The sequence below is a fragment of the Elephantulus edwardii genome, unplaced genomic scaffold, assembly GCF_000299155.1.
Source record: "Elephantulus edwardii isolate Elephantulus edwardi_28Jun2011 unplaced genomic scaffold, EleEdw1.0 scaffold00184, whole genome shotgun sequence".
NCBI lineage: Eukaryota > Metazoa > Chordata > Mammalia > Macroscelidea > Macroscelididae > Elephantulus > Elephantulus edwardii.
Window position 1 is genome coordinate 3,147,665 of NW_006399934.1, and position 12,937 is coordinate 3,160,601.

The window sequence follows — 12,937 nt, forward strand, 5'->3', positions numbered from 1 at the left end:
ACATAACAACAGCAACAACAACAACAAAAATATCTGAATGATTCATTAAAATCGAACAATTTTTTTAAATGAACAAATACAGAGAACAGATACATAGCAAGCAAGAAATCAAGAACATGTATCATGTTAAATTTCTTTCTCTGATCTCCGATTCTTTCCCTGCTTCCAGTCACTTCTTTTCCTAAAAAAGAAAAGAAAATTTCAAAAACTGGAAATTACTAAGAATTTGGTAGACATAGGACCCAAAGCCCCAAAAAGAGAAAGGCCATAAAACATTCCAGACAACTTGAGAAACGCATTATGATTATCATTTGTGGTTATGAAATGTGCAAGACATGTCACATTCCTTGTTTTCCCTCAATCAAATAGAATTTGCCGTGCTCCAGCCTGCCAGGCTGGGGGGAAATTGGATCCTAGTCATTATTGAGGCCCTCTACTCCCTTGGTGGGATCACAAACTATCTGGGGCTTATGTGGTGCCAGAAAAACTGAGAGCAAGACAGATCTTTAGTATATGTTGGCAGCCGTCATTTATGTTGCTCTCCCGCCTTGCTGAGGTTGCTGTCAAGCCCTGGGGTGATGTGTCCTGGCTCAGCTCAGCAGTGCCCCTAAGAGACGTCCACATCACTAACAGCAGAATCTCCTGGCTTACCCTCGCCAGGCTGGGAGAAACCTGTCCAGTCTCTGCAGTCATTTTCCAACAATTTTTCAACCTGGGAATGTTCTAGACAGAAGTACAGCCGAGTTGCCACCCTTCATCAGGGGAAAACACCACATTTTCAGATCCTAGAGACCCTCAATCTCTGTACAGCACACCCCCACACACACACAGCCCTCTTCTTTGTAACATAATCTAAATGCCAATATCTACCCACTCTCTCCAAACCCATGAAGATGTTTGGAACTAAGAGCAAAAAAGCTTAGTAATGTTCTCAGTAAAAGAACTGTACATACAGCAACAAACTCAAACTCAACTCATTGCTGTCGAGTCAGAGCTCCCTAGCAACAAGAACAAAATAAAAACTGATTCCACAATAAATTATCCTGTCCCAAGCAGGCAGGAGAGCTTAGATTAAGTCTAGCAGAAAGCAGAGTTGGCAAATACTATAGCTACAATTTGGCAAAGTGAGTTGAAGGAGATGTATTCCTACAGAGCCAAGGAGTGCTCATTGTGAATAAATGACTGTGTTCCAGGTACAATTAGCTAGTGTTGTGGAGCAACGGATCTCAAATTTAGTGATTTAAAACAAGGACTAGTGTCTATTCTTGTCATTAGTCCAGAGTGAAGGCTGCATAGTAGAGTGGACTTAGAGGGAAGAAGTGCTTAACAATGAATGAGTTTTTCTTTTTCTTTTCAAAGAGAAGAGTGAATTAGGGAGGAGGAGGGAGGGAGGGAGAAAAGTGCAACAGTGAATGACTGGAAACCCTAAAAAAACAAAAAAACAAAAAAAACAAAACAATGACCAGTGTCTTATAGCTAGTGGTTTTGTCTCCTTCCAACAGTGTTCACTGATGTCACTTGGTGGCCAATGGGCTGGTCCTGAGTGTTCAAGACAGTTTCACTCACCTCTCAGCCACCTAAGTGGAGATGCCTGGACTAAGCTGGTGGTTGACCAGAATGTTACACTTGGCTGCTCCAGCATGCAGTCACAAAATGCTGAACTTCTCCCAGGGCTGTCCAGGGTTCCCAGAGTGTTACAAGAAACAAGAAGTAGAAATTCTTCTAAAGCCTAAATCTGGAAACTGGCACAGTATCACTTCCTTTGATTTTTTTGACCAAACAGTCACAGAGCACACCTAGATTTAAGGGAACTCCACTTCTCAAAGGGAGAAGTACCAAAGAAAATGATGTCATCTTTAATCTCTAGCAGTAGATAGAAGAAGTCCTCTTCCAGAAACAATACGTAACATGGGGGAAGTCAGCAAAACTTGACCAAGGTAAATGAAGATACTAAGAGACTACAAGAATAAAGGATAACTACAGCAAATCCTTTACCATACATAATTTTGCAAAACAAAACCGAACAAATATATAAATGGTTACCTAGGTAGATATTCATGCTATGTTTGCGGGTTTGTGTGCGTGCTGCATGTATATGCATATAGACAATTAAACACATAGCGGACACTATTAGTGATATGTTACAGCACATAGACATGAGATTAATTTAGTGAATTTGAAGGTTTCAGGACCGTAACATCATGGGTCAACTACGTCAGCTGGTATAATTTGTTTCATAAAGATAGCATTGTACATGCTAGTTTAGTGAATAGCATCTCACCAAAAAGCTTGTGAGCGGCCATCTAAGATTCAGCTATTTGTCTCTTTCCATCTAGAGCAAACAAGATTGAAAGAAAGGAAATTAGTTCATAGAACTAATGGCTCATGTGAACCACGGCCTCCTGTAGGTTAAGACCAAAACTAGATGATACCTGGCTACCATCACCAACAGGTCTGACCAGGGACACACTAGAAGGTCCCAGTCAGAATGGGGGTGGGGGGGAGAATGTACAAATTTCTTTAAAAACAACAACAAAAAAACAAAAACACAGACACACCACACACCAAAAACCATAGACTTACTGGACCAAGATCATGAGGAATCAAAACCCATGAGGAATAGACTCCTTTAAACAAGCAATTGAAAATAGTCAGCATTTACCAAAATACCAAGATGAAAAGGCAGAGAAGAGCAGGGGAAACTGCCTAAAAGGAAAGCAGGGAGGGGTGGGATAAAAGTGGTGAGAGTGCCCACACATCATAGAAAATGTAACCAAAGTCACTGAACAGGGATTTAACTTGCTGTGTAACATTCACCTAAACCACTGAACCACAATAAAATATTTGAGAGAGAGAAAACCAAGGGTCTCCTCCTCCAGTTGGGTGTCTGTTGAGTGGAGGCCTGCTCCAGCAACAGCTCATGCTGTAGAGTCATCCCGTGTCACAGAGTCCAACTACTCCCCAGGGCTTTCTGGCCTGTAATCCTTATGTAGGCAGGTTACTAGGCCTTTCTTACCCTTAACCATTGTGTGAGTTCAAACCACCAATCATTAATGTGGTGGTGGTGTTGTATGTTGCCCCTGAATTGGAATCTATACACAGCTGGCTCTCCAGTGGGTTTTTAGAGACTCTAAGTAGCATGGGAGGAGACTGTCCATCTTTTTCTCACACAGTGAGCTTGTGGATGCAAACTTTCCACCTGTGGTGTGAAAGGGCAACTCCCCACCTGCTAGGTACCATCACTAACTTCACAGTGGAACCTGAATCACTTGCACCAGCCCAAGATCTTTCTGCAGCAACAGCATTTGTGACATTTGGTGGCTCTGGAGAAGACACTCAGAAGTCGGCATTGTTCCAATTAAAATCTTCCTGGTAGGTGTGGGAGGCCCACAGCCCTTACTGCTCACCTGACCTGACAGCTGCTAATTCTCATATGCCAGACCCCAGCTACTACTTTATGAATGCTCTCATCAACATCAGCCCATCTAGTCCATTTGAGTGTTTACAAGAGCTGAAAAATGCATGAGATCTATTCAGGAAGCCATAAAATGGTGATCAAAAAGAAGATTGATTCAAGGAAGATGTAGAGAAGGAAAGAACAGAAAGTTCTTCGTGATTTAAAATCCACATCCCTGCCCAGGAATGAGATGAGGGGGATTCCTACAAAGAGGTCAGAGAGCACAGCAAGAGCTGAGACAAATAATGCAAGGCTGTTCCCATTTCCCGAGCTCCATTCTGAAGTTTCATGTTTCACATGTAAATACTTCTTATCTTCAGTGTTTGTATTAACAACACAGACATATAGGGGGGAAATGCACAAATCACAAGTGTGCAGAGTCAGTGAATTTCACACACAGCACATCCATGCAGCCGGTGCCCAGATTAAGGAACAGAACATTCCGAGGATGCCCGGAGCCTCCCCATAACCCTTCTGGCCACTACCCTCCCCTTCGAGTAACAGCTCTCCTGACTTCTATAGTTTGCCTGGACTTGAGCTTTATTTAAGTGGAATTGTACATTACATATTCTTGTGCATCTGTCTTCTTTCACTCAACTCTAAGTAGTTGCAGATGACGCGTTCTCATTGCTGAAAAGTATCCCCCTCCGTGAAGATGCCACAATCCATCTTTGCATTCTCCTGTTGAAGGGCGTTTGGGTGATTTCCAGCTGTGGCTGCTGCATTCCCTGGGGGACCCTGGAGCATCCTTGTTGGAACAGTCTGTTCCTCCTGCATTTCACTGTCACACTGGGATGCTGAGGGCAAGCCTGACTGGCAGTGTTATACAGAGCTTCCCCTTCATGGCCTCACTGCCCCCAGAACTCAGAGAGGAAGCAAACTGACATGACTGGCATCTCCCTCCAGCCCACAGATGCTTTGGGCATTTTTTAAAAAAAATTTTGTTACTTTTTGTCACTTCCTCAGGGCTTAACCCACAAACCATTTCTTCCAGAATTGCAAATGTCCACAGCCTTATATCATCCCTGCCTTTCCAGCCGAGAGTGATTTTTTCCAGGATAAAGATACCTTTAATCCTTTCTTTTCCCAAATATTTGGCCAATGTTGTTAAACTTGCCATTTCCCACAAAGGCTTTTGCTCTGCTTTCTACTGACTCTTCCTTCCTCTGAGGCAATGGTTTGACATGGAAAGGGGGGACTAGAGGAAGAGATACTGGTGGGGGCAAAAACCCAAGAGTGGATATTTCAAAATGTTCTCTCTCTGCATATTTATAACTCAAAGGATTTTGATCAAGGTACAAGTTGTGATCTCTCTCAGGCATTTTATACTGGTGCTTGGTCATGATCTTAACCGATTCCTGATGAAGGCTTTCAGACTCTTATAAGCCCGGAGCCCAGAGAGGTACATTCAACTCCATGACGCCAGGGCTCTAAATAAGACTCCTTTCCAGGCACATTGTGTTTCCTCTGGGTGGGAAGAGGGGAGCCCCTTCACTGTCAACCATCAGAGCTGATTGTTAGTCTGGCTGGATGCTTGACTGAGGTTCTGTGTGGATTTTGTTCTACCCTGTTCCAAGGAACGATTGTGCCTCTTGGTTCCAGAGGTTTTTGTATTGCCTGAGCAAAAGACATTCTGGTGGCGCAGAGTGGAAGGAATCAGGCTGACAGCTAAATGCTCAAATCTGCCTGCTGCTCCTTGGGACAAAGATAGGCAGTCTCCTCCTGCAAAGATTTATAACCTCAGAAACCCAATGGAATCCTGCTCCATAGCAATAGGGTTAGTTTAGGTTTGGAGAAAGAAGAAAAAAAAAGTTGACAGACATTCAGACGGGACTGAACATTCTGACTCAAGCTGTCTGCCAGCAGAGAGAGGGGAGCGCACACGAGCAAAGGAAAAGAAAAGCTGCCTAAGGGACTAGAAAAGAGATACACAGACACTGGGATGTGGTTTTAAAGATCCTTGAAAAGCTTTGAGCAGAAACACTGCTCCCACAAAGAAATACTCCCACTACATCCCTAGAGGAGAGAGGCTTAGGGATTCCAAAGGAAACACAAAGTTAAAGACTTTGGCCTTGAGAACAGAAAGAGACTCTTGTTCCCCAGTTTGAGGGAAACCTTGGGGCTGCAAGCCCATAGGGAGCCTGGAACTATCAACTGTGACTGAAGATCAGCAGGCCAGCTGAATTTTGGAGGTCAGGTCAGACCTGAGAGGTGGTCACCATACCCGAAGGAGTAGGGACAAGTTAAGAGGGTCCTCCAACAAAATTATCACTATAAATTACAAATATCACTCAGAATAAATTACTCAGAAAAATAGAAAGGTATTGGGGTGGGGTGTTGGGTTTTTTTTCCACATTCTGTGTAAGCCAAATTTAACTCTATTTGTGTTATCTTCTTCCAGGGTTCTGTGTCCGAGGGACTGAAATCAAGGCTCAGACCTTGTCCCCAAGACACGTTTCCAGTGGAGTCACAGGTTCACGCGCCACACTGTGAAATGTGTTAACTCCTGTGGAGTTGGGATGACTCGGCAACCCCCTGTGTATAGAGCTGAACTGCACCATAGCCTTTTCTTGGTCACCATCTTTACCAAAGCAGATGGGCAGGGCTTTTCTTCTGTGGCTCCACCGGTAGGTTTGAACCATCAACCTTTGGGGTAGCAGTAGAGCATCACCTATGATGTTAGTATGTTGTTGTTGTTGTTGATTACCTTTGAGTCGAGCACGAGTCACTGCGACCCTATGAACAAAAGGTCTGAAGCCCCTCCACAACTATTGACATTTATCAGAGTTCACAGAGTTTCCAGAGGCAAGTTGTTTAGAAAGTGGGTGCCACTCCTGCTTGATGTTAGTATACCAACAGGAAAAAAAAGTCTTTACTTTTCAGAAATGTCTGCATCTTCTTCTAAAGCCCTTTCCTGGCTGTTTCAGGGGTAAAGGCAAGGGTAGTAGCAGTCTACTAATTAAAGACATCTCCTTTTGACTTAAAACAGTCTCTTTTCTGTCACCATCACGTTCTTTCATATGTAAACAGCCCCATATTAGAGGGTTTCTCCTTACCTCTATTTTCTTGACCAAGTTTTATCATTGACATTTGAGGAGGCTGACCTTTCTCACAAACGCAGCAGGAAGGGGCATCAGATGCACAAACAGGCCCTGTGTATCCTCTCATCCCCAGGCCTCTCCGTCACTAGGCAACCTTCTGGCATCCACTGTGAAAGCACACGGCTGCAACATTGGTGATCATACCCTTGAGTGAGAGCTGCGCCTGACTCCAGCTAGCTGATTCATCCCACACCATGACTCTCTTGGGCCTTTGCATTTCTGCTATATCACCCATCAGGTCCCTGGTCTTTGCTGTCCACCCTTCACAAATGCCACAGGGCAGGCAGTCAGTTGGGCTACCTTCAAGTATCTCCTGGGACTCTCTTTTGCTCTTCCTAGTTACCATGGGAGAATTTTATCTCCTGTCCTCCACTTCAGTGAGTTAATTAACTGCCATCAAGTTAGCTCCAACTCATAGTGACCTGAGTACAACAGAGTGAAACTCCCCTTCCACCCCCCACGCCCCGTCCCACCAGTTCTGCACGTGTCCACGAGCATTGATGTGCACCAGTTCACTGCTGTGGCCCTTGTGTATTTTGAGTGACTGCTAAGTTCTCATCTTCCAGCACTGTATTAGGCAATATTTTATGGTCATCCATGTGGCTTGTATTGGCTAATTTTCAAAACTAGCCTTTCTTCCAAGTCTATCTTGAGCTAGAAGTGCTGCTGAAACCTGTTGTTGTTGTTGTTGTTTTGTGCCATCAAGTCGCTTGCGACTCATAGCAACCCTATGTACAATAGCCCTAAACCCTGCTCTGTCCTGTGCCAATCACACTGTCTCTGACACTCCCATCCCGATTACCCCAGTCACTGAATCAATCCACCTCATAGAGGGCCTTCCCCTCCTGTGCTGTCCCTCCACCCTCCCAAGTATGATGTCCCTCTCCAAGGACCTGTCCCTCCTCACAACATGTCCAAAGTATGTTAGACGGAGCCTCAGAATCCTTGCCTCCAAGGAGCCACCCGGTTTAACCCTTTCCAGGACGAATCTGTTTGTTTTCCTGGCAGTCCATGGTACTCTCAATACTCTTCTCCAGCACCACAGCTCAACATAAATGTGACACCCCCCCCCCAACTCCCAATCTTAGAACTACTGGTGACATGGCTTTAGGCATTATTGCTGCATATAAGCCACTACAGTAGGACAAGCTGGTGGTCTCTCCACTTGGACCCAGGCTCTTTGTTTCTTCGCTACAGTGTGGACACAACTATGTTGATCGTCATGCTATTTCTAGAGGAGCTTGAATTTTCTCCATCTGCACCAGAGATAGCCAGCCCTATGACTCTGAAATCCTCGCAGACTTAACACCATCACCACCCCACACACACATTAGCGCTAGCATGGAGATTGCTGTGTTTTATAAAGGAAGAAGAGGATGGGCTGTTTGTGGAGTCCAAGCCACAGTGGATCCCCTGGCCCTGCCATTGCCCTGTTCCCTCGGCCAGCCTACCTCTACTCCCTTGCCCTCTCATTTTCCTGTAATCCTGGGGCCAACAGCAAGAGCAAGATGAGGAATCTGCCATTCACGAAAGCCCTTTCTCCCCTACTGAGGATGCCCTCTAAACAGCAATGAATGTGGCTAAATTGGCACCAGGCAATCTCAGTCCACTTCCCGCATCTCTTTCTTCACTCTGCCTGGGTTTCTAGAGTTGTAAGACTCTCATGATCTTGTTACCAGATGTGAACTGAAAGCCACTGGGAACAGAGAAAACAGGTGCCATTGAACTGGTTCTGACCCACAGCAACTTTTTGAGTCAGAGTCAGACTGTGTTGGTTCCCAGTGGTTGGTTTTTAAAAATGCAGATTGCCAGTCCTTTCTTTCAAGGTGCCTCTTGGTGGAGTTAAACTTCCAACCTTTCAGGCAGCAGCAGAACTCATTAACTATTCATACCATCCAGGGACTGCACTCTGTTCCCTGCAATTCTGGGCTGTAATGTGTTACTGTAATGCTGCATCACCACAGTCATAACTGTATTTGAAGCATGATACAACTTGAAGTTCGGCAATAGACTAAATTAGGGAAATTGGGTCAGAGTTCTATACAGTAATCATATAAAATTTCAAGTCAGAAATGCACTGCGCTCTGAATTAGTTCAGAATCGCTATGGTGATTCACATTCTCAAGATGTGGAAAGCGCTCCCCCTGGTGGCACTGAGAGAGTTTTCCTTTCCAGACCTGCAAGTCCTTGCACAGGCCAAAAAGCTCAAGCAAAACAATCTGCTATCTCAGACCAGTTAGAAAACTTGCGGCCAGACCAAGTTATGACTGCTGGCATTCTCTGTCCTGAAATGACACCCAGTTCCAGGAAAAACTGGCTTTTGGGACTAACTTGCACAAGCGCCCCAAGAGACAGTCTGGTCAGTGTGTCTGGTGCTGGAGAGGAGGTCTGCCCACTTCTGTGGCTCAGTGTCAGTGGGCATGACCATGGCAGAGAGCAGCCAGGGCAACTGGGCAGGGTGGAGGCAGCTTCGCACTGTCCTGGAATTCCTCGGCAAGAGGCCGTTCAAGTGGGACGCATAGTTCTGTTTATATCACAGAAGTGTCACTTGGCATGCCACTGCCTGCTCAGACGTCCTGCCTTTGTCCCTGAGCACTGTCTCTCTGTTCAACAGGGCATAAAGAACTAACCAGGGAGGGGGCATGTTCCCCTGGCAATTCCCAGCTCAACCAGGTCAGAGTGGAATTGGAATTCTAGACACTTTTCTCACCTGTATCCTGAAACCAATGGGCCCTAACTCCTGTTGTACATGTCTCAGTAGAATTGTGCTCCAGAAAGTTCTCAGTGATTGATTGGGGTTTTTTTGGAAGTAGATCACCAGGTCTTTCTTTCTAGGTGCCTCTGGGTGGACTCAAACCTGAAGCCTAATGAAAAAATTAGCATCTGAGTACGTTAACCATCTAGCTGAACAATGTCCCAAGTGCGAGCTGTTTGTCAAGTACATTCTTAAGTTGTGAGAAGGATCTCATCTAATGCAAAACGTCTGTCCATCCAAGCACCATGTCACGTTTCTGGCATTTGCTTTCATGTATTCCCTGGTGTTGAGTCTTGCTTCACTTGACACCCATGATGAAATGTTGACGTGAAGCTCCTGAGCAGGTGTCATCTTTTTGTCCTAAAAGTGCCATGCAGGGCCCCTCTATCCTGAAGTTTTCCCAGAGCATCAGTTCTCCATTCTCAACTCAGTAACTGCTGCAGAGCCCCCCACCCCCACCCCCGACCTGGTCCAGCCTGGAGAAAGTAATCTGAATATGATTAGAGAGGATTGTTAGACTAAAAACAACAATCACAAATGCTTGTGCAAAAAATAGGCAGACACTCCAGTGAGACAGAAAGGATAGCTTGGGGGCCTCCAGTGCAGAGCAATGATGGATGAAATATTTCAGAAAATGCAAAGCCATGCGCAACTAAGGGACACTATCCCCCATGGATATTCTGAGACATGGAATATAAATATAAAAGATGAGCAGGACTGAAGTTATGGTCTGCTGGGCTCTGAGTCTGACACAGTCCAAGGTAGTTGGGGGTACAGGGCATGTAGAGTGATGACAAAGAATTAAATTACCTGCTTCAGATTAATCAGAACTGACTTTGACAAGCACTGTGGCATTTGGACAAGAACAAACCGGGAGGAGGGTAGAGAGAATAATGCAACAATGAATGAATGGAAACCCAAAATCTCTGTAAATGTTTATGAAAATTAATAAAATATAATTATAGGGGGGAAAAATTATCTGCTTCAGCTGAGGGAGCAGCTTCATGGTCACTGCTCAAAAATCCTAAAGCTGGGACAGGCCTATGGGTGGCACAGGAGAGTTGTATTAGGCTGTTATTATTGTTGTTTTCTATCAAGTCAGAACTGACCCACAGCTGACCCTCCAGTGGGTTTTCAGAGGCAATAAATGACATAGGAGACTACCCATCCTGCAGAGCAGCTGGTGGATTTAAACCATATACATGTTTGGCACAGCTTCTTACCACTAGGCCTTCAGAGCTCTCTTAAAGGCTGGCAGTTTAACCTCACAGCAAGAGACAGTATCAGTCTCAGACTTGACCTTCAATGGATCTTCAAGCCTTCAGGCTAGATGAGTGATAAGTCAGACTTGTCTAAAGTGGACAAGTTTGAGAGATCAAAAAAGAAAACTAATATTGAGGCACAAAAAACACACTCCCCTCAAAGGAAACCATCCAGCAGGAGAAAGAATGCATTGAAACGTCATTAAATTGGGCTCTCCTTTCAAGAGCAAACTCAGGCGGGGTGTGTATGTGTGTGTGTATACCAATGAAGAAATTTTTCTTTTACTTTTCAAAGAGAAGAGTGAACTGGGGTGGGGGGCAGGCAAGGAGAAAAACGCTACAATGAATGAATGGAAATCTAAAATCTCTGTAAATGTTCATTAAAATTAATAAAATAATTTTTTTTAAAAAGGGCAAAATTCAACATTGCCCAAGCAGTCTTGGTTTTGTAGGCTTAATTTTTGTAAACTTTAGTTTGTAGAGATTTTATGCTGTCCTTTCATCCATATCCTCTGGCTAAGAGGTCAGAAATAGCCAATGCACCATCATCTTTGTTTCAAAACTTTCCATTAGTATGTAAATAACACATGACAGATGCTATCAATGATGCCACCTTTTTTTTTTTTTTTTTTTTTTTTTTTTGATGCCACCTTTGAAGACCTTTGTATGTGCAGTTTTTGCACCCCTTAGAGGGTAAGCCCCTTTTAAACGTCTTCAAATGGATGTTTTATAATCTTCCTGAAGTTGCATGCTTTTTCTTTTTTTTCTTCATCTTTTTATTATTAATTTTAATGAAAATTTACAGAGATTTTGGATTTCCATTCATTCATTGTTGCATATTTTCCTCCCTGCCCATCCCTGCCAGTTCACTTTTCTCTTTGAGAAAAAAAATTCATTGTTGTACAATTCCCTACCCTCACCCCAGTCCACTTTACAAGGAGAGTATATTTTCTTTATATGTAAATCCTCACCTCATCTAATATGGAAGAAAAATGCAAATAATTAGTTCTAAGTCAAAAGAATAAAATGAACAAAAAAGAGGAAAGTGTTTGATGGACTTAGTCACAATTCTTTAAAAAGTATTATGCTGAATAAAAATAAACAGATGAGATCAGGTGTGTTCAGGGTGGCAGAGAAAAGCTAGGAAGAATTCTAGAAGCCCTAATTCACAACATGAACAGACTTCCAAGCTTAATGAAAAACCTACAACCAGGAGAGAATAAAATAGGTGAATGGGAACCTTCTAAGAATCAAATCCCTATGCATATAAAAAAACCTTTCAGCAGGGTAAAAAAGGAAACACACAGATTGGAAAAAAAATATTTAGCAATCACATATCTGATAAAGTACTTATATCCAAGACCCCAATATTTCGACAAGAAAAAGGTAAATAACCCAATCACAAAATGGGTACAGGATATGAATAGATAATTCACAAAAGAAGACATTCAAATGGCAAACAAATACATGAAGAAATGTTCAAAATCCTTAGTTATCAGGGAGATGTAAATCAAAACAACTGTGCGATACCATCTCACCTAAGCAACAATAGCAAGGTATAACAGAGCAGCAAACAACAAATACTGGCAAGATTGTGGAGAGTTTGGAACCCTTATTCACTGCTGGTGGCAACATAAAACAGTACAGCCATTATGGAAAGTGGTCTGACGTTTTGTCAAAAAGTTGGAAATAGAAATACCATTTGACCCAGCAATTCCATTACTGGGAATATACTCAAAAGAAAATAGAGCCAGAACTCAAATGTTGTTATTGTTGTTGTTGTTAGGTGCCCTCAAGTCCACTATGACTCATAGCAACACTGTGAACAAGCAATCTGAACTCTTTCCTATCCTGTGTCATCCTCATACTTTCTGACATACTTGAGCCCATTGCTGCAGCCACTGTGTCAATCCATCTTGTTAAGGGTCTTCCTCCCTTTCGCCTACCCTCCACCTTCCTAAGCATGATGTCTTTTTCCAAGGAAGAGCCTTTCCTAGCAATAAGCCAGACATATGTGAGATGAAGATTGTCATTTTTGCCTCCAAGGAACATTCGGGCTGTACTTTGCCAGGACATACCTGTTTGTTCTTTTGGCAGTCCATGGGATATTAAATACTCTTCTCCAACACCACAGCCCAAAGGCATCAATCAATTCTCCTTCTGACATCCTTATTTATTGTCCAGTTTTCAGATGCATAGCAAATGGTTGAAAATCCATGGCCTGAATTAAGCACACCTTAGTTTCCAACTGGCATCATTGCTCCTCAGTTATTTGGAGAGGTTTCTAACTGCAGAATGTCCCTAATACAAATACATCTTCTAATCCCTGACTGTTGGTACGAAGGGTGCTGACTGTGGCTCA

General features: G+C 43.5%; 1 pseudogene; it reads left to right on the forward strand.

The window, feature by feature from the left end:
* Positions 1–10,643: 10,643 nt before the first annotated feature.
* On the forward strand, positions 10,644–11,272 carry LOC102871015 (annotated as a pseudogene).
* Positions 11,273–12,937: the final 1,665 nt, after the last annotated feature.